The sequence below is a fragment of the Girardinichthys multiradiatus genome, chromosome 11 (assembly GCF_021462225.1).
Source record: "Girardinichthys multiradiatus isolate DD_20200921_A chromosome 11, DD_fGirMul_XY1, whole genome shotgun sequence".
In the NCBI taxonomy this organism is placed as follows: domain Eukaryota; kingdom Metazoa; phylum Chordata; class Actinopteri; order Cyprinodontiformes; family Goodeidae; genus Girardinichthys; species Girardinichthys multiradiatus.
In genome coordinates, this window is record NC_061804.1 from 5,835,077 (window position 1) to 5,862,756 (window position 27,680).

Genomic DNA, 27,680 nt, shown 5'->3' on the forward strand with positions numbered 1-27,680 from the left:
TTTCAAAGCTTTTTCTGTATAAACGTCTGCAATGAAATGGCCCAAATAACTAGCAGGGATGCCAGAAAAAAACCGTTGAATGTTTTAGAACACTTTGATGGGACTGTTATTTAAGGCTAAAACCTCCTTGATTTTATATGAAGATTCAGCTCCACCGCTCACCACTAACTCTCCTCTAAACTGAGTTGTTTCATTATTATTTAAACATAAAAAATGTAGCTGTTGCCAACACAGAGCTAAAAACTCTAAAGCTGTTTCTGACTAAATGACAGCACTTCCTCTTTGGGAGTTTGACTGAAGGTTAATGCCTTTTCCAATGGAAAATTCAATGAGCGACGCATATGTTTTAAAGTGAAACATTAATACAAAAGTCATCCTAAGTTTAAGAATAGATAAGCAACCTAAAATATGATTCCTTTTGTAAATGATGAACAATAAGGTGCAAAATGTACATATTTATTGGTATATTTCTGAATTTCATTTGTCGTTAGGAAATTACTCACACTCAGCTGCAATAATAAGTTGGATTTTTAAGTTATTAAAAAGCTCAGATGGATCTCAGCAGTGGTGGATCTCTCTCAGACTGTAAATGTATTCTTGTCACACTCCCACAGATTATCTACATGTTCCCCTCGGTGCGGGAAGCTACACACATCATATCTGCTAATGAAGTGAGCGTAAAGACCGACACAAGGCCCTACATACTAATCAAAGCATGAGGTGATGAAAGCAGGGTGAGCAAACATGCGATGTGGTAAATGGAAGAGACTTGAGAACTCAGAACTCGTTAAGTGGATTTTTAACACCAAAGCTGAGATGATAAGAAGAGGCCTCGATCGAGGAAATTTAAATTAAATGTTAAACGGTGAAAGAGTGACATTAATTCTTATTAGAAGATGATAATCAGATGAGAAGATGAACATTTTTCTAACAGGGAAATAATATGAATAAGTGGTTTTCCGTAACAAGCTTCTGTAGATAAGGCTGTGATTTAACATATAGGTACAATCGCAGGCCCCTCCATTAAGTACACCTCTTCATTTACTTGTTAACACAAACAAGGAATCAGCCAATCACACGGCAGGAACTCAATGCATTTAGATATCCAGACGTACTAAATATGAATTATTGAACTGAATTCAGACTGAACATTATGAGGAAGAAACATGATTTAAGTGACTTTGAATGTTGGTGAATTTTTATAGGGTGCTGATACTGGGATTTTCATCCACAATCATCTCTTGGGCTTTCAGAGGAAACCCAAGAGCTCAAATCATTACCCGTCCACTGCTGTGCAGGAGAGCTGATACGAGGTGTTTGTGCCAATGCACAGCATTTGGTTTTCTCCAAAAATAGTGCTGTGCATTATGGTCAAGCATCCTAAGTCATGCTTTTACATGTTTTAATGTGGGAAGAGGCGTTCTCCTGTTAATTCTTCCATACAAGCATCTTGGAAGCCCATAGAGATGGAGCTCTTTGTTTTTTTGTAATTTGCTAAGCATTGCAGAGTCTGACCATGGAGTGAATTAGCAAGGATGTCCACTTCTGGACACCTCACTCTCTCTGTAAAATGATACCCTTCAAATAATATGGAAATGACCATATACAGTGCCTTGCGAAAGTATTCGGCCCCCTTGAACTTTTCAACTTCTTGCCACATTTCAGACTTCAAACATAAAGATGTAAAATTCAAATGTTTTGTGAAGAATCAACAACAAGTGGGACACAATCGTGAAGTGAAATGAAATTTATTGAATGTGTCAAACTTTTTTAACAAATAAAAAACTGAAAAGTGGGGCGTGCAATATTATTCAGCCCCCTTGCGTTAATACTTTGTAGCGCCACCCTTTGCTGCAATTACAGCTGCAAGTCGCTTGGGGTATGTCTCTATCAGTTTTGCACATAAAGAGACTGAAATTCTTGCCCATTCTTCCTTGCCAAACAGCTTGAGCTCAGTGAAGTTGGATGGAGAGCGTTCGTGAACAGCAGTCTTCAGCTCTTTCCACAGATTCTCGATTGGATTCAGGTCTGGACTTTGACTTGGCCATTCCAACACCTGGATACGTTTATTTGTGAACCATTCCATTGTAGATTTGACTTTATGTTTTGGATCATTGTTTTGTTGGAAGATAAATCTCCATCCCAGTCTCAGGTCTCTTGCAGACTCCAACATGTTTTCTTCCAGAATGGTCTTGTATTTGGCCCCATCCATCTTCCCATCAATTTTGACCATCTTCCCTGTTCCTCCTGATGAAAAGCAGACCCAAACCATGATGCTGCCACCACCATGTTTGACAGTGGGGATGGTGTGTTCAGGGTGATGAGCTGTGTTGCTTTTACGCCAAACATATCGTTTTGCATTGTGGCCAAACAGTTTGATTTTGGTTTCATCTGACCAGAGCACCTTCCTCCACATGTTTGGTGTGTCTCCCAGGTGGCTTGTGGCAAACCTTAAACGAGACTTTTTATGGATATCTTTGAGAAATGGCTTTCTTCTTGCCACTCTTCCATAAAGGCCAGATTTGTGCAGTGTACGACTGATTGTTGTCCTATGGACAGACTCTCCCACCTCAGCTGTAGATCTCTGCAGTTCATCCAGAGTGATCATGGGCCTCTTGGCTGCATCTCTGATCAGTCTTCTCCTTGTTCGAGATGAAAGTTTAGAGGGACGGCCGGGTCTTGGTAGATTTGCAGTGGTCTGATACTCCTTCCATTTCAATATGATTGCTTGCACAGTGCTCCTTGGGATGTTTAAAGCTTGGGAAATCTTTTTGTATCCAAATCCAGCTTTAAACTTCTCCACAACAGTATCTCGGACCTGCCTGGTGTGTTCTTTGGTTTTCATGATGCTCTCTGTGCTTTGAACAGAACCCTGAGACTATCACAGAGCAGGAGCATTTATATGGAGACTTGATTACACACAGGTGGATTCTATTCATCATCATCAGTCATGTGGGACAACGTTGGATCATTCAGAGATCCTCACTGAACTTCTAGTGAGTTTGCTGCACTAAAAGTAAAGGGGCCAAATAATATTGCACGCCCCATTTTTCAGTTTTTTATTTGTTAAAAAAGTTTGACACATCCAATAAATTTCATTCCACTTCACAATTGTGTCCCACTTGTTGATTCTTCACAAAAAAATTGAATTTTATATCTTTATGTTTGAAGCCTGAAATGTGGCGAGATGTTGAAAAGTTCAAGGGGGCCAATACTTTCGCAAGGCACTGTGACCCTTCCAGATTAGTGAGCAGAGGCAGGTGCTTCTCTAAGGTTATTGCTGATGTCCTTCCGCCTTGGCATTATGTTCCAACGTGGCTGTACACTTTAGACTAAAAAAAACTAGTGAAACAATTTAAGTGTTTGATTAGAAGATCCTGGGTGCTATATTCCCTGTTTAATCTATTGAGGCAGAAGGTTTCAAAAAGCTGTCTGAGACCAGATTACAATAATAAGTCTGACACAAAAACAATAATATATCCTTAAGGGATGATCTGATTTGCAACAATTATTGCTATTTTTGTTTCATCCTAATAATATGTGATAGTATGTCACGCCTCAAGTGTTTAAATGAAGCATTTTAATAGTTGAGATTTTTTTGAAAAACATGATGGAAATACCCTCGTTCACTTTTATTTCCCAGTCTCCAAAGCAGATCGACACATAAAACTGAAACCTATTTAATTTGGAGCTTTATGGTGATCAGTATTTTAAAATTGATAGTGTAGCTTGAACACCAGCATATAAAACACACTCATGTTGCAGTGGGGCCTAAGGGGAAAACAAACATTGCTCCGGGTCTATAGTGGAGACTCATGGTTACTGTGTGTTGCATCATGTTTTATTGAGCTAAGATTATGATTTCCTAATCTTTATATAGGGGTGTTTAATAATAAAACAAGTGTTCATAAATCTGCTTTTAGTCTTACTGTCAGAGTCTGATTTTCACCTTGCCTGCTGCTAACCTTTCTTCACCACTAAGGGGCGCAGGAGCTGAAGGACTGAGAGTGTGACAGGTGCACATCGTTGCTTGATCAGCTGGAGGACTATATGAGGGTGGCTCGCCTGAGTGTTTTGCCCACTGCGGTAGTCAACACCTGGCCAATTTGCACTTGTGATCTTGAAATAATTTTTGAAGAAGTTTTTGTCTAATTGCCTGTTTACCTGGTCCTAGGTCTATCAAGCCACGCCCCTTGCTGGAGACTCCACTAAGGACCTCCTAAACAGTAATTTGGATTCTGGATCAGTTTCTGGCTGGCAGCTGCCCTTGCGAATCCACCTGTCTGATCAAGCGAAACCTGTCCACCCTCCTTCGTGTCCGCCAGGACCATCTGAAAGCTCCAGCCGAACCAGCACAGCCGCACTGCTCCAGACTCGAACCTCTCTCCCCTGGTGGATCGATCCCCACCAGAATCGTAAGCCAATACCATAGTGTTTACCCCTTTACCTGCTTCCATTACTCACCTCTGCCGTTTCCTTCTCAGCCTGACGATCGGTCCGGTTCCCATGCTCCACATTCCTTTCCAGAGTAGAATTAATAAATCACTGAAAGTAATGCTTATCTGCTTATGAGTGTTCTCTGCATGTGGGTCATGTCGGCCTTTAAAACGATGACACTATTTGTGTAGGCTTAAATTCAGTTTCTAAATTAATGTTTAGATTGTGTAACTGTGGGTGGTTCTACACATTTATTTTGATGCTTAAGTATCAACATTAATTGTAAATCTAATAGTAAACTCACATGCTGTATTGTGAATATTTTTATTTAAGCTTTAAAGGCTTAAAAGGTCCAGACCCTGAAGAAAATTGGCAAGTTCTGACAACCTTTCGCCACATTTCTTGCAGCTTGCTGTAGGTATTATAGCTGATCCAGTAAACCTTTAATTTTAGTTAATCTATTGAAACCAATACTGTTCCTGATGTTTGGAAAACCGCTTTTGTACTACCTTTACTAAAAGGTGTCCATTCCACTCTCTCAAATACTTGCCAGAACTTGCAAAACTTAAATTACACAAAGAAAACCTACATGGACGTTAATAATATTCCATCTCCTTATCAGTCTGAGTTTAGGAAAGGGCAAAGCATTGTGACTGCTTGCACCATGGTTTAAATGGTTTTGTGGAGGTCTTTTGCTGCACCTTTAACTGACTGGTCAAAATTATTTACCACTGTAGATCATGACATACTAGAGGTTTTCAGATACTGACCTTTCACACTAAACTGCGGTGGTTTTTTTTTTTTTTTTTTTTACTGATCTTTTTGGTCTTAATCAGTGTGTTCAACTTACTGATATTTCCTCTGTTTACACCTGAAAGTTGCAAAAGGTTCAAGGCTCTGGATTAGGGCACAATTAACTATTTACATTAATAATGTGGGTCAGCGGGAGGGCATTCTTCCCGATCACACCCTTCCAGGTAACGCTGTTGTTGCCCACATGGGGATTGAAGTCTCCTGGGACCACTGCTGGATCCCCAGATGGAACCCTTCCATCATGCCATCCAGAGACTCTAAGAGGGTGTGGTAATCTTAATGGCTGTTCAGAGCATAGGTACAGACAACAGAAACTTTCCTCTTGCAACCTGAAATCTCAAAGAGGCAACCCTTTCATTCAGAAAACTCCAAAATCGAGACCCTCAGCTGAGGGCTTGTAAATATCCCCACCACCGCCTGGCACCTCTCTCCCTGGGATACTCCGGAGGTGGAGAGATTTCAGCCTGTCTCCAGGAGTTGGGTTACAGAGCCCACGATGAGCGTAGAGGTGAGTCCAACTAATTCTAGTATCACTCACCCTCACAACAGCTCTGGCCCCTTACCCACCAGTGAGGTGACATTCCATGTCCCAAACCAGATTATGCCACAAAAAATTAGCACGCCAATCCTCCCGTCCTCGTCCACCTCCTAAATTGCATGCCCCCTGATTCCGATGTTCCTCTCTGCAGGTGGTGGGGCCACATAGAGGGTGGTTCCTGTAGCTTCTTTAGGCTGGGCTCAGCTGAGGCTAGTGGACAAGCTTGGCCTGGCTTCAGCAGGGTGCCCTGGTCTCCCTACGCTGGGTGAGGTTCCCCTTTTTTTTTTTTTTTTTTTTTTGTCGTCAGCCATATCAATGGAATCCATTAAAGGACATAAAATTGTACAGTTTAATTACACTGAAGAGCTCCTTTTCCATTGCAGACTTTGAGTCATTTCCCGGGATTTTGAAAGCCATCCGTGCATTTTGACAAAATGTTACCCGAATAATATTATTTCCCAGGTCCACACTTTCCCGAATAAAAGGTTCTAGTCCTGAGGTAGGACTTTCAGATTAAGCAGGGATCATTGAGGGATGGGGTTATGGAACCTTTCTAGCAGTGTTCTGACTTCCACTCACCTGCCATATTTAAGACCTGCACGTTGTTGCTGTTTTCTACTTTATACGAGTTTCACAAGCAAACACAAAAGGACGGTAGTTGTGCATTCTCCATCTTTGTGAATAAATGTCATGTTTGACCTTTAGTTTTATATTACAGCAACCTGGTGGACTGGGGGTGTAGTGTAGTTTTCTTCAGAACTTCCCCATAGGTTGATTTAAATAAATGTTTGTTGCCTCTCAGAGCAGTGGAAACAGAAAGCACATAAATGACCTGGATTCCTTTTATCTGGATAAAAAAAAATCCCAGATATATAACTCCTGGGACATTAGGTGGAAAAGGGCTATAGATTTTAAACCCTTTTCAGGATAAAGGAGAAAGCAGTATTGGGTGGTTGTTTCTGCTTTTATCCATTGTTTATTTGATATTTTCTTCTAACTTATTTGTATTACCTTTTATATCCTAGTGGCTTAAATGGGGTTTGACCAGCATCTCAATGAGAATTACATGTGCAAATAAAGGTAAAATTATTTTAAACAATGTTTCACATCAATCCATTACAATTAAATGTGCAAAAATTAATTCAAGCTGAAGAGCAGTGAGCAACATAGGACCTCTTTTTTGGGTATTTTTACAACAAAAGCAAGCAAGACAATTAATTTGCCTCCAGTTACATAAACTTTTTGTTTTGCTTTTTTCTGCTGCTTGTACACCAATTAAAGATATCTTATAATCCTAAATGTACTTAAAAAAGAGAATTGGTTTCTATTACCTTGACAAGGAGAGAGGTCTGGCTGATGACCACATGTGTTGGTATTAAAAGTTCAAATTAAGGCTTTAGTTTGAAGTGTCACTGAACACAGCTTGAAAACATTATCTGGGACAGGTCCTTGTTAGGGTAAATGCACATGTGGAGCGGTGAGACATAATTAGGCTGGACATAATTATGGAAAAATAACAGAACACAAAGCTAAAACACTGAAAAAAATGTATTGTCTTTGCTCCCAAAGAAACTAAAGACGAGAAATTAGGAAAAAGATGTGAGTTTGCATTGCATTGCTGAATACAAACATATTAGAAGGAATTTATATATATCTCATCACTTGATGCCCATGATGCCACAGAAGCCACTGCCTTTGAGTAAGCCAAATGCTTTGTCTTCGCTCTTGGCTACAAGTCAAACCTGTTCCCAGTTCAGGCTGGACTCCACCAGAGTTGCTTCTGTTGTGAATATGAATATATTATTTAATATTAATACTTTAATATTTTATTAAATAATATTTTAGTCTGTTAAGGGTTGTCCTTTGAATACCAGCCCAAAAAGGCAGTGGTATTAGGACAAAATTGATGACTAATTCTCAATCGTGTTTAAATTAGCTGCCTTTATTTATTAAAATAATATTTAAGGAAATATTTTGAATAAGAACCAAACCTTTTGGATAAATGGGTCTTCATGGTGTTCAAATTTATTCGTTTGAACAAACTTTATGGCCCAAATTTAGCTCCATACACATACCTTAAAATACCAATAATAAAAGGGTTGGAATGCATAAGTGTGGGTGGCGCATTATGGCCAATCTTCTGTGTTTACACACCACCCTTTAATTAAAGTTTGTCTTAACTTTAAAAACACAACACAGAACACATCCTTAGCTGAGTGCTAGTCTGCTAGCACTTACTGTAGGTGAGTTTCTCAACACAAACAAAAACAAATGTCATTAAACGAACATTATTTAGATTATTTAACTTTAAACTATTCTTCTCTGCCCAAACACTACCTCTTACGTGAACCGTGCTGAAGAGAAGTTGTCCTGGGCATTGAGGAAAACATCCACTTGTGGGTAAACAAAGGGTTAGCTTGCAGCTAACCTCCGTAGCTGTGGGGAAGGGCTTTTAACTGGCTCAACCGAAACGAACAACTAAGGCACGTTTGGCTCCTTGAGCGGCCGCGATGTGGCGGGGTAGCTCTCGCTACCTATACGTGCACACAGGAAGGCGTGCGATGCGGTCCCGGCCTTCTTTTCCAGGCCGTGGGGGAAATCCGCTTCGATTAGGGCTGCTTCTGGAGGCCTCAGAAGAAAAGTCATGCTTGTTTCATTACACCCTTTATATGAATACTCAAATCATTACATAACTTTGTTGCATGTGATTGTAGTCACTCTGGATCCAATTTAAAGAGTTATGTCTGTTTGCCAGCAAGAGACATTAGTGCGCGGTCTCTCCTTCCAGCTCCGCAGGGGACCTGTGTGGAAGAGGTCTGTTTGTTGGAACGTGGGGTTTTATTCAAACAGTGACGTCATGGGAAGTCTGCTGTTACTTTTGTTCCTGGCTGTGCTGGAAGGAGGTTACTGTGATTTATTTGAAAATTCCAGAAAAAATCTAATTGGCCTTTAAATGTTTCCCAACACTCATTTTCCCTGATCCAGTCTGCACTGTTTCTGGAAAAGCTCCCAAGGTATTATCATTGAGGAAGCTCTCTGCTTAGAACCACAAACTTAATTTGTGCAATAGATCAACACAAAGTAATATATAAGTATAAAGTTAAAAAAGAGGATATGTGTTTTTTAGTTTCTACAAATAAAATCAGAAAAAGTTTATATACAGCCCCTTTACTCTTATACCCCTAAATAAAAAAATCACCTGATTACCAAGTAGAGACTGCCTGTGTAAATTAATTTTAGTATAAACACAGCTGTTCTGCAAAGGCTTTTGAGGTTTGTTAGAGAACATTAGTGAACAAACAGCATCATGAAGACCAAGGAGCAAAGCAGACAGGTCAAGCATGAAGTCAAATATTCCAAGCGTTGAACATCATCCATCATTTGGAAATGGAAAGACTGTGGCACAACTGCAAATCTATCAAAACATGGCTGCCCACGTAAAGTGACATGGTGGGTGAGGAGGGTATCAATCAGAGAGGCAGCCAAAAAGCCCATGGTAACTATTGAGGAGTTGCAGAGATCTACAGTTTAGGTGGGATAGTCTGTTGACAGGACAATTATTAACTTGTTAACCCCAGAAATTGCTTTATGGATAAGTGGCAAGAAGAGAGTCATAAGACGTTCAATTTGCAGTTTGCCACATGTCATGTAGGGGACACAGCAAATTTGATGTTGACACTGGATCCATCCCATCTGGCCTGGAAAGGCTTTGTGGTAACGAGTTTTTCTGCAGGCAAGGATCAAAGGTGGAGCTGGGAAGGAAGCAGTCACAGTTGAGGATGTCATAAAGAGGGTGGCTGATTGTGCTGAACAGAAGACACGCTGATCTTAAGATGGGGGAGATTGTGGAAGTGTGTTGTTACAAGATAATGGTCTTTATGACCTGTTTACGTTGCAGCTGTTTTTCCCATCCTTTAGAGAGCAACGTTTATTGTAACTACGGAACCCCCAAAGATAATAAGGTGCGGACAGATGGTTTTCAGAGCGGTAGGAGATTTGTAACTGAAAGCACATCTCTGTCCGTTCTCCTCGCAGCGACTAAAATAACTAATTCTTTGTCTTTCTCTTCTGTTTGTGATGTTATAAGTATTTTAGGTTGTTTGAACCTGACAATATTTTACCCACTTTTTCTTTTTATTTGGTGTTCCCGCAACAGTTTTAGTGGTGCAGTGGAATACAAAATGTCGTATTGAAAACATAGTTCAAGTTAAACATTAATCTTTAAAAAGTCACTGTAAAGAAATAATGTTATAGGGCAGCTACTCCAACCTTTACTGCCCAGCAGCTCTCAGTAGTTTTATAATCATTTATACAAGCGTCTGTGAATACCAATCTGTGGTTCCTACAGTCTGTTTGGCAGCAAAAATAAAGGGCAGAGCAAGAGCTGAATGTTCATCATTTGATATTAACACCAGACAAAGCAGGCCTCTTTGATCAAGGCCCAAAGGTCAACTACAACAGCTGTCCCAATGCACTGAAGCAAGACCTTCCTTTTCTTCTTCAGGCCAAGGAGAGTACGGTTTCCTGCCAGCAACAAACGGCTTCCCTAATGCTCCGAAATCTCATTGCAGGACAGATTTTCTACTGAATTTTTCTTGGGAAAGAAGGCTTTTGACAAATAACTTATATAAACATTAACCCTAAACAAGAGGTTTAGTTGTTGCCTCTTTGAGTCTTCATTTAGTTACACCACTTTGTTGAATCAGATCACTTCTAGAAACCTCCAGAATTTATGTAGTCAGTATACGGATCCAACTGTTGAGAGAACTGGCAAGCATGTTCTGTCTGAACTTAAAGAGACAGGATATCCTTTCACCTGAGTCAAAAGGTTTAAGTAAAAGATAAATAAATGATTTCTAATTTGTGGTCAAACTAGATGGAAGTGACTCACATATCAGTTTTCTCCTTTTTTTACTCCTTAAACTGTTGAGTCACAAGGTCGCTGAGAGGAAGATAATGATTTTTCCTTCAGCCCAGCCCTGTAAGCTAACTCAGCTACATCTGAAGCTGGAAATGTCAAGCTATTGGGTCATCTTAAAAAAATCTTGAATGGATCTTTCATTACTGAAATAACCATCTAAAAAGGGCTAATCTTGGGTTGTGGGAAATATACAGTTTAACCATGTGATTCCATTTCAGCTATGAATGTACTCTGTGTGTTACCAGTCATTTGAAGGCATATTTGTCTATTTTATTAATACTGTCGGGACATGTTTTTCTGGATTAGTATCGTGTAGTCAGTATCTTAATCAGCAGTAGATGGAAGTCGGAGTTTTGAGAATTAGTCAAGATTTCTCTTAAGGGTTTCAAACTGAAATGGGAAACAGACTAGGAGATTGATACATCGATTGGGGTTTATATGCAGTAATCAGGATCAGAATCACTTAATTAACCCTCAAGAGGAAATTTCTTTTGTTACAGTGGGCAATGCAACAAAAAATAAAAAGAGAGGTAATGAATAGTAAAAGCCCTGATATAAAAACCACAAGTCCATTATAAAATAAACATGGAATAAAATAAACGCTGTGGTGCAGCATGGCAGTCTAAAGCCCTTTACATACTCCGCAAGAACCGAGAACTTTGTTCTTGTTCTTGAGGTAGCAAGAGCAAGAACTCTCACTATTTACTTCATATTCACTATTTACTTCAGACAGACCGTCTCCTCAGTACCCAACGCTTGAGAAACCGCTTTCCATGAATTATTTGCCATTTGTGTGTCTTTATATGTCTTACAAGACATGCCATACAAATCTTTATATTTCCTCAGCCGATCCTCAAAACTATCCATAATGGTAGCTACTTTATTTCACTGTACAGAAAAAAGGGAAATTAAATTTCCGGTGTCCCACCTTAACCATGCCAATACAAATCCTGACCAATCACACTGCAGCTGTCGGAGACCCGGCGAGAAAAACGTTTTGCCCAGTTGATGTGTCGAGAAGAAGCAGCGGAAATGCCCACAGCACAACAGTGAGAACAAATTGATGTCATGTTCTCGCAGCTGTGGAGGCGAGAACAAAATTCTGCTCCTTGTAGCGTATGTAAAGGGCTTCAGACAAATGCAGCCCATATCCAAGTTTTTTATGGCAGTCAGAATGGCCCAATTCTGATCTTTACACATCTGAAAAAGTCTGAATTGTGCCACTTTTATATGTGGTACTGAAGAGGATACGTATCCAATGGTTTTCAAAGCGTCCATGGTCAGAAGGGTCATATAGCATTTTATCCGACTTTCACGTCATTGATCTGGCTCCGACTACGCATCCACACCAGAGACTTCTTTACAGAAGTAGCCGTCACTGTTCCACAGAAGGCCACTGTTAATAGCTGTGCTTTCTTTTTTCTTACCTTTCTTCATTTTGCAACGATGTGGTCATAACATTGTCGGCTCCCATTGCCCAATAACTTAATAATAACACAGAGACGCCGGCATCCATTATTATTTCCATAAACAGTGTGGTGCTGTGTGACGTCTACGTTCTCCATCTGTACATATGGGTCGCTTTGGGGTTGTGAACTGTTCAGATTGAAGTATGATGGCATCCAATTTAATTAGTGGTTTGAACAACCACTTAAAAAGAAAAACGGAATTAAGCATCATGACCTGCAGTGTGAACGTAGCCTTAGTCTCATGTTGAATGAGCTCCTGAGACTCAATATCCTCCCTGTGGGGCTCACAGAGGGCCGACCAATCTGTCACCTCGAAGCAGCCCCTCAGTGTCTCCCTGGCCTCGTCTTTCCACCTCTCCACAGTTTTGGTGGGCGAGGGTTTCACTAAAGGCACGTAGCAGGGGTAAAGGTGAACTACATTATGATCTGTCTTACCTAGTGGTGGAAGAGAGGAAGTAAATTATATTACACGCCATGTCCGGGTTTGCAGATTGGGAACGTACACCATAACCCAACAGTACCCAGTTTCACATCCACGTCTGCATATTGTTATATACGCAAATGTGCTAAATCTGCTAAAAAAAAAAAAGAAAGAAAAAAAAAAGGAAGGGTGACAAGAATGATGAATGGCATGTGTGGGGTGGCTGCAGCAAAGTTTTGTTAAGAAAAAAAATCAGAAGTACAGGGGAAGATTTTTCAGGTGGAAGAAACCTTCACCTCTATAGCTTTTTATTTCCCATGCATCCCCTGTCTGTCTTGCACCAGCATTCCGCAAGTATTCCCGCAGACGAGGCGGTTTTAGCTACTTAACAATGAAGGTATTTTTATAGCTGAATTACGACTACACCACTAGTATCTCTTTTGCACATTTTTCCCCCCTCAAAGGAAGCAACAAGTCTTCCTCTTCTCGCCTGCTTGCCTATTGGATTTTACACAACACCTACAAGTTGTTCACATCCACAGTTCATTGTAGGAGAAACTGGCATTTGGCAAGCATTTTAAATATTTACCCACATTATGTTCCTGTACACATTAGGCAGACTGCACAGTGTTAAATATGCTGGTAAATGTAGCTCTGATTAATAGATGAAGAATCTGACTTGGCCTTAGTGCCACCACAGATGGTGACCTCTTTCTTTACTCTGACAATAAAGACTAGGAGAACAAAGACAGGGAAAGTGAAGAAGAACTAGAGGCAGAAGGGGCGGCTGAAAAAAATATGTGTTATCTATTTCAGGAAATGATTTGGGGTTTTTTGGTTTCTGGGTTTTTCTTATATTTCTGTCTCAGTTGTGGAATCATGCTTCTGTTTATTATTTTTCTGGTCATGTTTTAGTTTTGTTCATGTTTTGTCAAGTTTGGTTTTTGGTTCTGATCATGCTTTAGTTTTTGTTTGTTTTCAAGAGTCTCTGTTCTTGCTCCAGCCACGTTGACAGATTTGATCCTTTATTATGAAATAAATAAAAGGCGATAATGACATCACGGAAAAGTAATCTACCTGCTCATAAATGCACTATGCTGAATGGAAGCGCATCCACAGTGATACACATACTTCAATTACATTAAAGGAGCTGTTATTCCACAAAATCTCCATCATTTTCTCTTGTTTACCTTTGTAAGACAGGAGCTTGTGTAATTTTCTTTGTTTACCTTTTGTGTGTGTGGAGTACACATCTTTACCACAACTTTATCACCATTCTTCAGATTTACATCAAGAACCTTTCTAATTTTTTCTTGACGTTTTAGCCATCTTTTCTTTTCATGGTCTCTCCATCTCTGCTTGCTTTTGATTATTCTATAATCCACACAAACTACTTTCCTAATCTTCCCATTGCTCTTATTAAATTTTACAGAGTCACTAGCCCCCACTTATTGGTTAGTTTTTTTTTTTCAGATAAAGACCATATTAAACCATTGTGCACATCTACTACACCTCACAGTCAAACATTCAATAAATATGGTGCTTTTAATTAAGTTAGCCCTCCCTAACCTGTGCTCTTTAGCATCGTCAGAGGGGATTTAAACAAGGCTTTCAGCCTCTGGCTCTGTTTGACGATTTGTACTGTTCAAAAGTCTTAGTATATCCCTCATTTCTCTATACCATTTTTCCCAGCTGCCAGTCTTTTTTATAATTTATTAAAGTGGTCATGATCAGAGGTTCTCCAGCCTTTTGGAAGGTCTGATGATGAATCTGAAAGACCTAGAAGCTGGAAACTTTACATTAAGGAGATGATCTGATGAAGGATAAAGCATCACTATGGTTTTCTGTCTATTTCCTTTTTTTAATCCTGTTTCTTCAAGTCAGGACTAGACCGTACATCTGCTGGTGAGAGCTTTTTTCTGGCTTAAAGTATTTTATTATGTTCTCCACTTCCATAGCCATGCCACCACAATGTGAGCAGTCATCAATGGAAAATAAGATTTGCAATTGTGTTGAGATTATTTGTAGATAGAGACTGAGGGTTCTGACCTGCTTTAGTTTTCCAGAGGTGATGAAAGAGCCTCAGTAGTCTGCCAAGAAAAGACAAAAAATAAAGCAAATAAATGACAAGATGGGTAAGGATGTGGGAAATAAAAGTGGTAACCAAAGAGTAGGAAGAACAAGTTTGAAAAACTAACTGTAGGGGGGTTGGGATGAGAGCTTCAAGAAAGTTTGGATGGGAATGATGAAGGAAATAAAGTCGGTAGGCATAAGAAGAAAGAAGGAGGTATGGATGCATGGGATAATGGAGGTAGGGATAAGTGGGAAGAATTAAGAAGGGATGGAGGGATGAAGGAAATAGTAATGGGTGGAAATATGGAGGTTTAGATGACTAGGATGAAGTAGTTAAATATTGGAGGGATGAAGGACATAGAGCGAAGTAGGAGATAAAGACAAGGAAAAAAGTAGGCAGTGTATGAATTAGAAAGTTATGAGGAAGGAGAAGGATATATGAAGAATAAAGAGGGGATGAGGGATGAGCTGTATCAAATAGGAAGGAATCAGGAATGAGAGGGATAAAGGAAACAAGCATTAGGGTTGAAGGAGGAAAGGATGAATGAGATCAGGAAGATATTATAGAGGAATGAGGGAGGGATGAAGGATGAGAACCAACCTCCTTGTGTGAGGTGGGAATGAAGGAGGAAGAGGTGAAGGATGATGGGTGAAAGTGGTAAGCATATAGGTAGAAAGCAGTCATGATGAGGGATGGAGAGGCAAGGGATGAGTTAAGAGGGAGAATTATAGATGAATCAATTTCCCTTCCTATTACAAAATGGGAAGTGGACTTATCAGTTAACTTTGACCAAACATTCTGGTCTCAGATATGTTCTAGAACTTTGAAAATGACAAGTAACCCCAGTTTACAATTAATACAATATAAAATCCTTCATAGAGTGTACTAAACAGGTCAACTGATTTTTAGGATGGGTTTTGCACCGTCTATTACTTGTTTACACTGCACAGGCAATATACCTGACAATTACATCCACGCACTATGGTTATGTACACCTGTTTAGAGGTTCTGGTGCTTGATATGTGAAGACTTATTAAAGTGTCTGAGATATAATAGTTCACCTTCCCCCTCAGTTGGCTTGTAGGGCAACTCAGATGATGTCACCAGAGAGACAAATTCAGTTAACATGGCTTATGTATCGCTAAGAAAACTATCCTCATGAATTGGAAAACTAGAAACCTTCTTAATATTAACCAGTATAGAAACCTTCTGTTGGATTATATAAGTCTTGAGACAGCCTCTGCCTCCACATCAGATCAATCTCTCTGGGCTCCTTTAATTGGCTCCATCCCCTACTGAGGGCTGGGGTCGCTGGGAGGTCTGGCGCCGGGGGCTGTGGCCCCAACCGGGGTGGGACTTTGGTGGCTCTTGGGGGCAACATCTGGTGGTTGCATGCAATGCTTTAGGTGAGCCTGTGCCGGCAGACATAGGTTACTGGCCTGGTGGCCATGCTGCTGGCAGGGTGGACTTGGGGGCTCTGGGTTCCTGGGGCGTGTCGCCCCCTCGGGCTGGGGTCTTGGCTGGGCCTGGGGGGCCTGAGTCCAGGCTGGTATGTTGCCGGGCTTTTGGACCGGCACACGCTCTGGCACCCGGCACTGGCCCGGGGGCCTTTGGTGTATTGGTGGGTTTAGGGGCCTCCTAAACGGGCGGGTAGGTACCATGTCATTGCAGGTGCTCTCTCTTTCAAGGAGTGCATTCTGCTGGTCTAGTGCCTGTGCCTATGCCTCCCTCCTGTGTTGGAACTCTGCAAACAGGGGTGCCCATTGGGGTCAGCCAGGGAGCCAGCCTCCTGGGAGAGTACTTTGCCCCCAGGTCTTCCCTCCCTATCCCCGGACACCTCCCTCCGTCCACTCCATCACACTACCACTCATGTAGGGCCTCGGGGTGCAGGTGCGACATTGGAGTGCCGCAAGGGTTTTCCTTTTCCGCGGTCCCATGGTAGCCTGTGCCATGTGTCCTCTTCTTGGATGTGGGGTTATTGGCATTTGGATTGGCTCAGCGGCAATGGTAGAGCTGAGCTGGATGTTTGTCCCTAGGCTACGTTGCAGTGGCGGTCATGTGTTGTGTTTGTGTGGTTGTGAGGGGCGTGGTGGGGGATGCCAGACCTGGGTGCTTGCCGCAGGCCAAGGACCTCTTGCCAGGCGAATTTGTCCCATCTTGGTGTGGGGTCAGGGTTTCCGCTGTGGGCGCAGTGCTCGGTGGGATCTGCCCAGTTGCACCTGTGGGTGGGGGATGGTGTAGCATTGAGCGGGGCCCTTACCTTGCCATTATGGCGTGCTGTGTGGTGGAGGCAGGATGCAGTGGGGGTGCTTTGAGCATGGCTGTGTGTGGAACTTGCACTGTGTGGGGGCTGTGGGTGTGGCTTCATCGACTTTTTGGGGATAGAGCTCACCTGTGGGGGTGTGCCCCTGTGCTGTGGGGAGGGGATTCATGGCGTCTGGGTTTGGGGGCATGTGTTCGATATCTGTGTCCTGGTTGGGGGTGGCCCTGTGGGGAAATTCATGTTGAGGTTCATTGGGGGTGGGAGGCTCATGGGGTTAGGATTGGAATTCATTGGGGGTATGGGACTGTTTCATCCTGTGGCGGCTCTGATTGGTGGGCTCGTTTGGGCCACATAGACCCCTCTGATGTACATGGCCCCCACTCTGGATGAGAATGGGGATTGTTGGGGACTAGGTTCAGGATGAGGGGGCGGGTCCCGGGGCGGGGTCGCTCAGGTGCAAAGATTCAAGCAGGTCGCTCAGGTGCAAAGATTCAAGCAGCAACCCAGGCTAGCCCAGCCTAGGTTCAGGTGCTGGGGCGGTCTTCCTGTCTCCACCCCCAGAGGGAAGGGGACCACCTCCTGGTTCCGGGGGTTGGTTGCCCCATGGGGTATCGCCACCTGAACCTGGGAGTATAGAGTATGTATGGGGAGTTTGAGTGAGTGTATGACATCCATTGTTGTTTGTCTTTACATTAGGTGCGAGTGTTTTATTTGTACGCATGAGGGTGGGAATGTGTGATTGTGACTGTGTGCCTGTTTTTTGTCTCAGGTTGGGTCTTTGACTGATCCCTCTTCTGGATCTGTTTAGGCCCCCCAATCAAATGTGGGACCTATTTCCTCCCTGCCACACTACCTGCCGGTGGTGGTGTCTCTGCCCACTGCTGTACTTGCGATTCTCGGTGTCTGGGGCTGGGTGTTTTGGTGTGTGCCGGCTCACTCCTGGTGGCTGCTAGCCCGGCATTCTTTTCTCCTTCTCTCCCCTTTTCCTTTTTGCCCCACCTTTCTCTCTTTAGTGCTTCTAATTTTCTTCCTTTTTATTTCTGTCTCCATGTTTTGAAATAATCCGAAAGCAGTTTCTAATAAAGTTTATTAAATAAATATTAAGCAGACCTTTAAAGCATTAGCCGTGAAAGTAAATCTGTTGGGCTTTTTCTTAGCACTCAGACAACAATTCTGAGCGCTAGTCTGCTGGACATGACATGGTTAAAAAAAAGAAATAGAGGGAGAAAGGAGGTTAGGATGAGAGGATAATAGCTGAGAATGAGGCTGTTGGATCAGAAGAAGGTGATGAGCAGTGCTGAACAGCTGAGCTGTATGATCTCATTGTTTTGCCAACGTCTGAAGAAAACATCAGGAAAGCCTTAAGAACCTTTGACCAAGAAAACCAGAAAATCTGGGTTCCCTGAATATAAAGAAAATTCAGCACTATGGGAAAAATACATTTTTACTCAGGCCTGAGATCTTTTCTTATTAGTTGCAGTGATCTTAAGAATTCCACTTTAGACACATCTTTTTAATTTTTGTAAATTAGATCATAGTAAACAACAGCTTTCTAAAGAGAAGTTATACTTACAAAGCCACGGGTGGTGAAATAAAACCAGCTCAGCTAAAATTACTCACTTCATTTCATTAGTCATGTCTGGTGTTTACCTTCAAATCCCCAAGGAGGATTGCTTGAATTACAATTAATCATTTTTCTAGTGATCTCAGCATTTCTGTTTGTAGTTGCTCTATGGTACCACTGCTGCTTCTTATTTCCACACTGGGGTGGGGTGGAGTCCTCCAACTGGAAGACCAGAGGTTCAGTCCTCCAAGATTTCTTAGTGTGACTAAGAGTCTCTAGGCAGGACACTGAAGAACATCGGTCTTTGACCAGTGCTCTCAGGTCTGTAACGCCTTTACTTTCTTTAAGTCACATTGAACAAGTCTGGATGGTTTGCCGTGAAAGAGAGTGGGAGAATGGAAAGAGATTGGTGTTGCTCCTTCTTTCCAACAGTATCTTTGTGGTGTCACCTTGTCTCTGATTTATGGAGCCACGTCACATTTACTTCCAGCAGTCCTCGAGCATCTTCCCACCAAATCCCCACAGTCATGTCGGATTTCTGAGCCTGCCACTTTTGTGTCAACATCTATTCTGTAACAGTTTAGCCGGAACATTAAGCTTCAGGCTCCGAGCGGAGTGACAAATCTTCGCTGCCCTGACTTCATCTGGCCTGGTGAAGGGGGCTAGGGAGTGGGGTGGGGTATTCTCTTGAATACAGATGAAGTCACTTCTGACTGATTTGGGCACTGCGATAAATCTGGACGTAAATCACTGAGAGGAAGAGGGTCTTACAGAGGTGACAGATGTAGAGTCCAGTGGGCATGGAGTTTCCAGGTGACAGATAAACCTAAGGGATGGACTCAGAGATACATGAAGGTATTTCCTCAGTACTGTCCGTTGTATGATCTATCTTCATTAGATCTTCTCATTATATATTTCATAATTCTCTCAAACCCTGATTTTTCTGCTTCATTTCCTTCTTTTCTTTATATACTGTAGGTTTGGATTTTTCCATCTCCCTTTTCCTGAAACCATTCCTCCCATCTTGGAAACACCTCATTATTTCCAGTATCACGAAATGACTCTAGTTAGTTTAAGCTAAGTCAGAGAGATGAATGGAGAGCTTCTTTCAACAGTGATTTTAAAATCTAAGCATCTCCTTGTACCTCTGTCAGTATGCTTAGGATCGTTGTCCTACTGAAAGGTGAACATCTCCCCCAATCGCAAGCCTTCTTGACCCTGTATTTACATCCATCCATCTTATCAACTTTGACAAGCTGTTTTGTCTCCTCTTAAAAAGCACTCCCACAACATGATCCTGCCATCATGTGGCTTTGGTTTTGCCCCTCTTTCACAAAGACCAGATTTGTGGAACACAGAATAGTTGTCCTGTAGCCTAACTCTACCTTAATTGTCTCCAAAACATTCTCCCTGACCTGTCTGCTGTGTTTCTTGGCCTTCACTATGTCGTTTGTTCACTAATGTTCTCTAACAAAACTTTAAATCCTTCACAGAACAGCTGGAATTATACTAAGATCAAATTATACATAAATGGACTTGAAAGTAATTGGTTCCACTTTATTTAGGGGTATCAGACTAAAAGCTACCCTTTTTAGATTCTTATATGTAAAAACAATTTTGAAAACATTCTCCTTTCATTTCACAATTATGCACAATTATTTGATCTATCACATAAAATCCCAATAAAATACATTCAAGTCATTGGTTGTAACATGGGAAAATATTGGTCAGGCTCATAACATGTTTGGTGCATTTTCTTTTAAAGGATTCAATTTATTTTTTGGATTTTATACTTTGTCCTTTAAAGTTGATTGTCTAGAAACCTGTAATAAGTAAACCATGACTTTGTGTTTCCCTCAGGTGTAAATATAACATGAAACAGAGGCTCATTTCTCTCACGTACTCTTTAAAATGGGAATGAGAAGCAATAATTAAAAATAGTAACACTGCTGTACAGTGAGGAAGAAGTTAAGGCAAGGGGGGTGAAAACTACCACAAGGTCGCTGTTAGAAAACTGTAGCGTAGCACCTCATGGTCACTAAGAAGTCTCCATAAGAACAATGTAACATTACCTAAATGCCAACCAGTTGGTTGGGACACCATCACAAGCTTAAACAAATACAAATGTAAAGAGTCAAAATTTTTCTCCTTAAGTTAAGAAGTTTTTTTCTTGATTTTTATTTGAGCCAACTTGTTAAAACTGGTAATAATCTCATTCATGCATGCATACGGATGGACGGGCAGACCGTCAGATGGATGGATAGATGGATGGATGGATGCATGGATGGATGGATGGATGGATGTGTTGTTGTCAGGTCCTGCCCCCACCTTCAGGAAGGGGTATTAAGCACGATGTTAACAAATAAAGTTTGAGCACCGGAAATCACCTGTAAAAAACTTTCTATGAAGTCTTGCATCGATGGGATTATTTCATGTGCTATTTTTGTCTTTCATTCAAGCTTCTGTCATTCCATCTCTCCATTCTCCCTTCGTATACTGTCTGGGCTTTTTTTTCCCTGGTGTTGTGGTGCCAGGTCCTTGTCAAACAACAGAGGACACCTCTGTCTTACAGTCTGTCATCGCTCTCTCCGTGTTGTTGCATTTGTCACCTCGCTCTTTTCAAATCTCCCCATGTGACAGCAGCCCGTCCTGTCAGGCATGGCAGATGTAGCCCCATGCTCACCTTTTACCTTGTCACAAAAAGTGATGTGTTCATTTCACTCCCGCACGGCTTCTACTGCTGCTGCTCTAGTACATTCATTAGGGCATTTTATGAGCAAGCGTCCATCCCTCACCTTTTCTGCTTGCGCCATGCAGCATGGCACATGCAGGGCGCCTCACAAGAGGGGGAGAAAACAAGGGAGCGCTCAGACTGAGACACAAAAGTGCCTCTGGGAGACATCTGTGCTGTTACTTCCTGTCGTTTCAGGCTGTAAATGAGAATTGAGGGCTTTATGACAGACTGGCTGTGGCAGAAGCAGAGGAGGCGAGAATAAAGCCATCTCAGTGGGACTGCAGCTGCTGCAATGCTGTGCAAGAAAACCCTGCCTGACCTTTTTAGTGACTGGGATTATTACAGTTACAGTCAGGCTACATACACTCATGAAAGTGGATGTCATTTGAATGATTTATTGAGCTGTTCGTTTTCCAGGGTGAAATACTCACACAACATATAATAACAATAACTTTTACAAACAATAAAAATGGGATTTTGAAAATGTTGTGGATTTTCTCTAATCTACCCAGAGTTAAAATCATGAATATAGCCTTAATTACATAATATTTTTCAAAATGTTGAATCTCCAATCCTTATCATTGAATTCAGGTGTTTGCCCTGCGATGGACAGGCAACCTGTCCAGGATCTGCCCTGCCTCTCGCCCAAAGACTGCTGGAGATAGGCACCAGCTCCACCATGACCCACTATGGAATAAGCGGTATAGAAGATGAATGAATGAATGTGCTCCAGTCACTTCTACGACCACAGGTGTATAACATCCAGCACCAAGACATGCAAACTGCTTCTGTAAACATTTGGGAAAGAATGGGTCACTCTCTGGAGCTCGGTGAATTCCATCAGGGGTTCAGTGATTGGATGCCTAAAGAAGAGGAGGTGACTTGGAATGATAGCAACTCAGTCATGAAATGCTAGGCAACAAAAAATAAAAGAACAGATTCAGTTGATTTTGAGGCACTTAGTTTGCAGAGGTCACCAAATTTCTGCAGAGCCTATAGCTGCAGACATCTGAACTTAATGTGGCCTTCATATTAGTTCAAGACCAGTAGGTACAGAGCTTCATTAAATAGGTTTTTGTGGCCATGCAATGTAAAGCACTTGAAGATGCAAGTTCTTCACCCATGCAGTGGTATAAAGCAAGCCAACTCCAGACACTGGAGTTCTCTGTAGTGACTGGATCATGACTCTCTAAGATGACGTCCATGCCCATGGTGAGTTTTCATTCAAGATTCAAGATTCTTCATTGTCATTATGTCACCATAATGAAATTTAGCTGAGAACCTGCTCAAAAGATACACATGTATGGTATAGACACTTTCAAAAATTAAAAACACTTACAGAAAAAGAGAACATATGTTCATGGAATGTGGCATGTAGTATTTAGTATTTACATATAGTGCAGCTTATGCTGAAAAGGTTTGAGATGGGCTGGTGGTTTGTTTGATTATCAGCCGAGATGTTTAGTGTCTGCCTGCAGGGGGACAATTGTCTTCACTCCTACGGGAAAGAAACTGTTTCTGAGTCTATTTGTTTTTGATGTGATGTTCCAAAATCGTTTTCCTGACGGAAGTGGGACAAACATTGTATTGCCTGGGTGTGTGTGGTCTGTAGCAACGTGTCTGGCCCTTTTCTGGACTCGTGCAGCATAAACCTTTGACTGGAACTATATATCAACACTGTATCCGCCGTGGACCACTTCAGGTTCTTAGGAACCACCATCTCTGAGGACCTGAGATGGTCTTCACACATAGACACTGTTCGGAAGAAGGCCCAGCAGAGACTGTACTTCCTGAGGCAACTCAAGATGTTCAACCTTCCACAGGAGCTGCTGGTCATCTTCTACACTGCCATTATTCAGTCTGTCCTGTCTTCATCCATCTCAGTGTGGTTTGACTCATCCACCAAACAGGACAGGTCCAGACTGCAACGAATAATCAGGAATGCAGAGAGAATAATCAGGGCTGACCTTCCCTCCATCCAGGACTTATACAGGTCTAGGGTCAAGAAAAGAACTGCTAAAATCTCTGCAGACCCCACACACCCTGCACATAAACTGTTTAGTTTTACCTTCAGGCCGCCGCTACAGAGCACTGTTCACTAAAACCAGCTGCCACAGAGACAGTTTCTTCCCCCAGGCTGTTTCTCTGTTGAACATTCAATAGAGTACAAAACAACAGCATACAGATGTTGCAAATGCACCTTTTTTATTAGATATGTGTATATTGTACATTGTACATATGTATATTCTGTAATGCAAAAACAAAACCAAAGAGCAAAGTGTTCCTGGAACCAAATTCCTTGTTTGTACAGGTCCTTCTCAAAATATTAGCATATTGTGATAAAGTTCATTATTTTCCATAATGTCATGATGAAAATTTTAACATTCATATATTTTAGATTCATTGCACACTAACTGAAATATTTCAGGTCTTTTATTGTCTTAATACGGATGATTTTGGCATACAGCTCATGAAAACCCAAAATTCCTATCTCACAAAATTAGCATATCCTTAAAAGGGTCTCTAAACGAGCTATGAACCTAATTATCTGAATCAACGAGTTAACTCTAAACACCTGCAAAAGATTCCCGAGGCCTTTAAAACTCCCAGCCTGGTTCATCACTCAAAACCCCAATCATGGGTAAGACTGCCGACCTGACTGCTGTCCAGAAGGCCACTATTGACACCCTCAAGCAAGAGGGTAAGACACAGAAAGAAATTTCTGAACGAATAGGCTGTTCCCAGAGTGCTGTATCAAGGCACCTCAGTGGGAAGTCTGTGGGAAGGAAAAAGTGTGGCAGAAAACGCTGCACAACGGGAAGAGGTGACCGTAACCTGAGGAAGATTGTGGAGAAGGGCCGATTCCAGACCTTGGGGGACCTGCGGAAGCAGTGGACTGAGTCTGGAGTAGAAACATCCAGAGCCACCGTGCACAGGCGTGTGCAGGAAATGGGCTACAGGTGCCGCATTCCCCAGGTCAAGCCACTTTTGAACCAGAAACAGCGGCAGAAGCGCCTGACCTGGGCTACAGAGAAGCAGCACTGGACTGTTGCTCAGTGGTCCAAAGTACTTTTTTCGGATGAATGCAAATTCTGCATGTCATTCGGAAATCAAGGTGCCAGAGTCTGGAGGAAGACAGGGGAGAAGGAAATGCCAAAATGCCAGAAGTCCAGTGTCAAGTACCCACAGTCAGTGATGGTCTGGGGTGCTGCTGCTGGTGTTTGTCCACTGTGTTTAATCAAGGGCAGGGTCAATGCAGCTAGCCATCAGGAGATTTTGGAGCACTTCATGCTTCCATCTGCTGAAAAGCTTTATGGAGATGAAGATTTCATTTTTCAGCACGACCTGGCACCTGCTCACAGTGCCAAAACCACTGGTAAATGGTTTACTGACCATGGTATCACTGTGCTCAATTGGCCTGCCAACTCTCCTGACCTGAACCCCATAGAGAATCTGTGGGATATTGTGAAGAGAACGTTGAGACTAATTTTGTGAGATAGGAATTTTGGGTTTTCATGAGCTGTATGCCACAATCATCCGTATTAAGACAATAAAAGACCTGAAATATTTCAGTTAGTGTGCAATGAATCTAAAATATATGAATGAAATTTTCATCATGACATTATGGAAAATAATGAACTTTATCACAATATGCTAATATTTTGAGATTTACCTGTATGTACGAATTTGGCAATAAAGCTGATTCTGATTCTGATATGACATCATGGGTCACTCGTGATGGCAAATCACCACTGATTTGGTGAACCCAGAAATATTACAAAAGTTCTGGCTATAAAAAGGTTTTAATATTGTCCCATATTTTGCATTTTATTGGTTTTCCATCTTCTCTGTGCAAAGGTTGTTCCAGAGACAGAAGTATTAGATCAACACACAACCTAACAGAGAGAAGTGTGAGTCGAAGAATAGCATCCCCAATACCATTATTATGTCTCGCTTTAAGCAAAGCAAGACAGAGCATCTGGGCCGAACCTCCATCTGTCATTTCAAAAAGCATCAGTGCAAGAGCTTCTACAAAAGTCATTTTATTCATGAAGTTTTAATTCCGCCTCCTGAAATAAGAGATTTTAGGGTTGTGGAAGATATGACTATTCTGCAAGGTGTTGTTTCTGCACATGTAGCTTTTTTTGCAGAATATTGATCATATTATTTGCATGTCCCTCCAGGTGTTGGGGGTAGTTTATTTGATTTACAGGCAGTTGGTAGCTGGCAGAGTCGTATCTTCAGCAGTTTTCTCAGCGCATGGCAGACATCACGGATACGTTTACCATCCCTTATATGAGCATATGGACTGGAGCTGCAATCAAACAGAGGGCCATTTATTGTAAACATGCTGATTCAGCGAGCTGCTTGATGGAATCACACCAATGTCCTGTTACACACATACAGGTGGAGAACAGCTAGTGAGTCTCAGTGCATCCGGTAGTTTAAATCATGACAAAAGATTAACAAAATAAATAGTGGTTTGAAAACTCTGCACTGTACTTTGTTTAAAAATATGTTGAAAAAGTGTTTTGCAGTGTTTTGTTTCTGCCTCAAGCTGTATTATCTCCAATAAGATGCCCTAATAAATTACAGACCAATACCAAATCAACTGCCCATTTCTAGAATTCCTAAAAAAAATGGCTTCTAATAAATTATATGTTTTTAATAAATTAAAATTATATGCTTCTAATAAATTATATATGTCGTACTGTGTTACTAATGGTCTTCTTTGACTGTGGTCTCAGCTCTCTTTGGGTCATTGACTAGGTCCTACTGTGTAGTTCTGGGCTGATCCCTCACCTTCCTCATGATCATTGATGCCCCATGAGGTAAGATCTTGCTAGCAACCCCAGACTGAGGAAGACTGACCATCATCTTGAACTTTTTCTATTTTCTTATTATTGCTCCAACAGTTGTTGCCTTCTCACCAAGTTGCTTGACTATTTTCCTGTAGCCCATCCCAGCCTTGTGCAGGTCTACTGTTTTATCCCTGGTGTCCTTACACAGCTCTCTGATCTTGGCCATTGTGCAGAGGCTGGAGTTTGTTTGAGTGTGTGGACAATTGTCTTTTATACAGATAACGAGTTCGAACAGGTGCAGTCAATACAGGTAATGAGTGGAGGGCTTCTTGGAGAAGAAGTAACCGGCATGTGAGAGCCGGAGTTCAGAATCAGAATCAGATTTATTGCCAAGTAAGTACATACAAATGTAGCCCATGTGGTCTTAAGTTTGTTAATTTCACCAAAATTCTGCTTATGATCTGTATTTTTTTTTTATGTTATTGTATTAATGTTGTTATTGAATGAAAATTTATTTTGGTGGGTCACGCACTCTCACTTCCTGTTTGTGCCGTTTCTCCTCGGTTGCTTAGAGGAATATGGAGGAGAGGTAGGCAGAAAACGTTGCTCCTGACGGATAAAGTTATTATTACATATTTTTTTTGCATAGATGGGTTATGATAATGAATCTAGGGTGGTATTGGAGTAAAGGCTCTTTATAAATTACTTTTGGTTTGGTTACCTGTGTGAAATATGATTTTAAATGTGTATGTGTGAGACAAAGAGACTGGTGGCTGTATTCAAATCTGTGTTTTTACACAGGTCCAATAAACTTCCTCGGACAGCAGTGCTATGTACAGTTCATCATTATTACGCAAACACAATGGAGATTCTAACTTGCTGGCCGAAGTTAAGTCCCGTGAGAGGTCAACTACACAAACAAGTAATTTGACTCCAGTACACTTTCTGGGTTTTTAAATATATTTTGAATATATTTAAAAACCCAGAGAGCAAAGTGCACCGGAGTCTTACACGGAGTGTAAGACTAAGGAGGCTTCTTACTGGTTGTTAGGTGACCAAATACTGATGTCATGCAATAAAATGCTTATTGATTACTTAAAAATCACACAAAGTGATTTTCTGGATTTTTGTTTTAGATTCCGTAACTCACAGTTGAAGAGTACATATAATAAAAGTTAGAGACTTCTACGTGCTTTGCACGTGGGACAACCTGCAAAATTGGCAATGTATCAAATACTTGTTCTCCCCACTGTATTGTGAGGCTGTTGTTGCCACCAAGGGTGGCACAAGTAGTTCATTGGGGGGCAATTACTTTTTTAAATATGGTCAGGTTAGTATGGATAGCCTTTTAGTCCTTAGTAATAACCATTATTTAAAAAATACCTTTTGTACTCAGGTTATCTTTGTCTGATTAAAATTAAATCGATGGTCTGAATCATCAAACACTAGAAAAGAAAGAAAAAACAGAAATCTATAAGGGGGTAAATACTTTTTCACAACAACATAAATCATGCAAATCCATTGTCAAAATAAGGTGAGATCTTTCCATGTAATCCATGCAACATTTAGTAACTGCTCACAGTTAACTCCATAAAGGTTACAATAAATATCCTTCTGTGTAATCCATGCAATAATTATTAAAAC

The 27,680-nt window shown here is 41.4% G+C and overlaps 2 long non-coding RNA genes across 2 annotated transcripts in view; both read left to right on the forward strand.

Moving 5' to 3' along the window:
• Nucleotides 1-27,680, forward strand: part of LOC124876832 — a 156,643-nt gene that overhangs the window by 65,522 nt on the left and 63,441 nt on the right. The window lies entirely within an intron of this gene.
• Nucleotides 4,096-26,862, forward strand: LOC124876833. The gene is made up of 3 exons (XR_007040385.1): nucleotides 4,096-4,415; nucleotides 21,826-22,446; nucleotides 25,419-26,862. It is a non-coding gene; the product is annotated as an uncharacterized LOC124876833 (long non-coding RNA).